Source organism: Tupaia chinensis, unplaced genomic scaffold (assembly GCF_000334495.1).
Source record: "Tupaia chinensis unplaced genomic scaffold, TupChi_1.0 Scaffold000366_1, whole genome shotgun sequence".
Lineage (NCBI taxonomy): Eukaryota > Metazoa > Chordata > Mammalia > Scandentia > Tupaiidae > Tupaia > Tupaia belangeri.
Genome location: NW_006159863.1, coordinates 2,969,418 through 2,972,898, shown reverse-complemented (window position 1 = coordinate 2,972,898; position 3,481 = coordinate 2,969,418). Strand labels below are relative to the sequence as shown.

Genomic DNA, 3,481 nt, shown 5'->3' with positions numbered 1-3,481 from the left:
TCTTTCCCTCTCTGTCTCTACGTCTCTCTCTAATGAGCACACGTACCCTGTAGCAAAAACCTAAAATATAACAATTTCTTTTTTAAAAAAGGAAAATTACGCTTCAAACACCAGAAACTAGATGTCACTATAAAGCTATAATCAATCATATAAACAGTATATGAATGGTGCAATAATAGGAAAATTGTCAACAAAAAGAAAATACTACATACAATACAAATTTCATGTATTGCACTGTTTCTCTGCAGTGTTCTCTCTACTTGTTTTACTTTTCTTTTTCCCTCACTAGAAGGCATGTGTGCTCACCAGAGAAAGACCAAGACAGAAAGAGAGAAGAAAAAGCAACCCCCCGTGGGCAATTTCTTCTCCTCCATCTCTCTTGCCTTTCCAGATTTGGGGCACACTCACACATGTGCCCGGTGTGTTCTCAAGCTGCCAGCTCTGGGACCAGCAGTTAGTGTAATGGCTATGTCGCTGGACTCCCATGTAGCTGACTATGGTTCGAGTCTCAGACCCAGTGGCTTAAACTCACGCCGGGAGCGTGTGCATGCGTGCCCAAGATCCCGAGAGGAGAATGGAGGAGAAGGGATTGCGGCGTGGCATTCCCCCCCTGGGGGGTGATTTCTCGCTTTCTGTCTCTCTGTCTCTCTCTGTCTTTCCGGCGAGCGCACATGCCCTATAGCAAAAAATACCTCTAAAAAAAAAAAAAAAGCCAGCTCTGGGATTCAAAGCATGAGGTGAGCCTATGGTATCTGGCTTCCTTAACCACCACCTACAGAGCTGGCCCTTCCTTGGCTTTTTAATTCCTGTCCCTCCCCTAAGATTATTCATTCTTCTAACCCTGTTTAGTGAAAGCTGCTCATTCTGTCACATGAGCTCCAGTGATGGTAGAAATATTGTTCTAACTCCCTAGTAATATTATCAGGAAATTATTTTTACCTTCTTATATTAAATCACTTTAAAAAGGAAAGGCTCAGGCCATGTTATTATGCCTCTTTCTCCCCTTCCTACTATTATTCTACCAAAGTGAGCATCATGCATTCACACTCACTGAGCACCTAAACGCCTGGCTGACGCTTCCTCTCCACCTTAGCATTTGCTACCATCTTCAGTGGTTCAGTATCCACATGGGCAGTTCATCCAGCACCCTAGCTTCTCAGTCCCGTGACTTCAGTGGCAATAAACTCCCTTCCCCCTCTACAGTCCACTCCCATGTCCACATGGCACCTGTCATTGCGAGGAAGACAGCAGCTCTAAACCTTCAACTCTAACCTTCCTGTCTGTGACCGGTCTCCTCTCTTCCTGCTTCTCACGTCCTCTCTTTTTCTAAGTCAATTATTTTATTTCACAGAGATCTCAAAAGATGCACTCGAACTCTGTACTGAGAGTCTCTCGATTTCACCTGAAATGTCTCCCTTTCCCTTTGAACTTGAGCCTATGCTATTTACAAAGGCCTGGTCTCCTTGCCTCAATTTGGGGCAATAATAAAGTTCCATCCTAGCTCCAGAATTCTCCATGGACTTCATCCTCAACCCCTCTTTACCTGTCCTCTGCAAAGCTACCAGAGTAGCCTGCCTAAAAAGGGTTACATCAAGTTGTTTACCTGCTGAATGGCTTTCTTTCCACCCTTATCACAAAGCCCCAACTCACTGGTCTGGCACAGAACACCTACCATGATCAAGTCCCTGCCTTTACTTCTGACTGCTCCCCTTCTCACTCCTTGTGTTCTGACCATCATGACTTACGTAATGATTCTTCTTTTTATTTATTTATTTATTTATTTATTTATTTATTTTTGGAGGGGTCTTTTGCTATAGAGTGTGTGCGCTTACCAGAAAGAGAGAGAGAAACAGAGAAAGAGAAAGTGAGAAATCACCCCCCAGGAGGGATGGCCACACCACAATCCCTTCTCCTCAATTCTCCTCTCAGGATCTTGGGCACGCATGCACACGTGCCCAGCATGAGTTTGAGCCACCGGGTCTGTGACTCAAACCACAGTCAACTACATGGGAGTCCAGCGATATATCCATTACACCATCTGCTGGTTCCCATAATGATTCTTTATGACCTCACAAGCTTACATATACACCTCCCTCTACCCACAAGGCCTCCCCACATTTGTTTACCTCTCTAGGCAGTGCACCAACTACTTCTATTCCCTGAAAATCTTCATTGACCCGTTGTCCATACCTAAGGCACTCAGTGCTCTTAGAGTCCCCTGCTAGGATCTACACCTGTATCCAGGGAGAGGCAAACGGAGTCATCATCATTACAGCATTACACCTAACACAGTCCGTGGCACAGAGCAGATCCTGGACGAAGCTAGTGTGGCTAAAGGAGCGGGGAAATACAAGTGACAAAGCAATGGTCTTGGATGTCCACAGCCTGGATCCCAGCGCCAGCTCTATCATTGACTCATTAAGAGACTATGGGTGATTTTCATTCTTTTCTTTTTTCTTTTTATTTAAGAGGGAGATTTTTGCTATAGGGTACATGTGCTTACCAGAGAGAGAGGAAGCCCTGTGGCATGGCCCAGGGTTGGGGGAGGTGGCCATGCCACAATCTCTTCTCTTCCATTCTCTTCTTGGGATTTTGGGCATGCACACACACACATCCAACATGAGCTTTCAGCTGCCTGGTCCAGGACTCGAACTACAGTTGACTTGTGGGAGTCCAGCAATGTAACCATTACACCAACTGCTGGTCCTGATTTTCTTAATACTATTTATGTTCTAATACTGTTTACTTCTACCTGAAAATAGACAGTGATAGCTACTCTCCGGGCTGGCTGGAAGGAGCAAAGAGGAGAGCAACATGAACTCCATAATAAAGTTCCTGGTGTAAAGTGAGTGCTCAGTGAAGTTTGGTTTCCTTCTTGTCTCCCTTTCCTCCTTACCTTTTGTCCTCTCCCCTTCTCCTCCCTTGCTTTTTCTCTTCTTAGTTCTCATCTCTTCCCCTTCTCCTCTTCAAGCCTATAGACATGGAAATAGGAAGAAACAAACCAACTTACTTAAAGTCAACCATCACCAACTTCAAAGTACTCCAACTCCCAGCCGTGACTCAGTGAGAGCTCACCACATTGTTGCTCCACCTTAATAAATAGTTGACCTTTTAGCTCATCTGACAAAGAAGGGTTTCTAGAAACTGATTGTGTTCTCAACTGGGAGTGTCCTGGAGTCTTCCTCATGAAGAATCACAAAGAGTCTGAGCTCTTTATTTAACAAGCCTTGAGGGGAAAAAAGCTGTGGAATTTTATAGCCAAACCCAATTCCACTCTCTAACACACTCAACATTGGTATGGTCATTGAAACCCAAATGCAATTTAACATGACTTAATGTGTGCCCATGGAACACGTAAGAAGTTTTTAACATTAACCTTCCATTAATTTAGAAAGGAAAGTGGGCTGGAAACAGAAATTGTCAGTTTGCTCATTTCAGCCAGATGTAGGCCTACGCCAGGATTTCCTTGACATATGCTTTC

At 44.4% G+C, this 3,481-nt stretch overlaps 2 long non-coding RNA genes across 2 annotated transcripts in view; one reads left to right on the top strand and one right to left on the bottom strand.

The window, feature by feature from the left end:
* The first annotated feature begins 2,094 nt into the window (after positions 1 to 2,094).
* LOC102489243 (uncharacterized) lies at positions 2,095 to 3,049 on the top strand. The gene is made up of 3 exons (XR_335249.1): positions 2,095 to 2,432; positions 2,763 to 2,845; positions 2,972 to 3,049. It is a non-coding gene; the product is annotated as an uncharacterized LOC102489243 (long non-coding RNA).
* LOC102489513 (uncharacterized) overlaps positions 2,944 to 3,481 on the bottom strand; it is a 20,873-nt gene continuing 20,335 nt past the window's right edge. Inside the window, exon 4 of the long non-coding RNA XR_335250.1 lies at positions 2,944 to 2,972. This is a non-coding gene — a long non-coding RNA (uncharacterized LOC102489513). The remainder of the gene's footprint in view (positions 2,973 to 3,481) is intronic.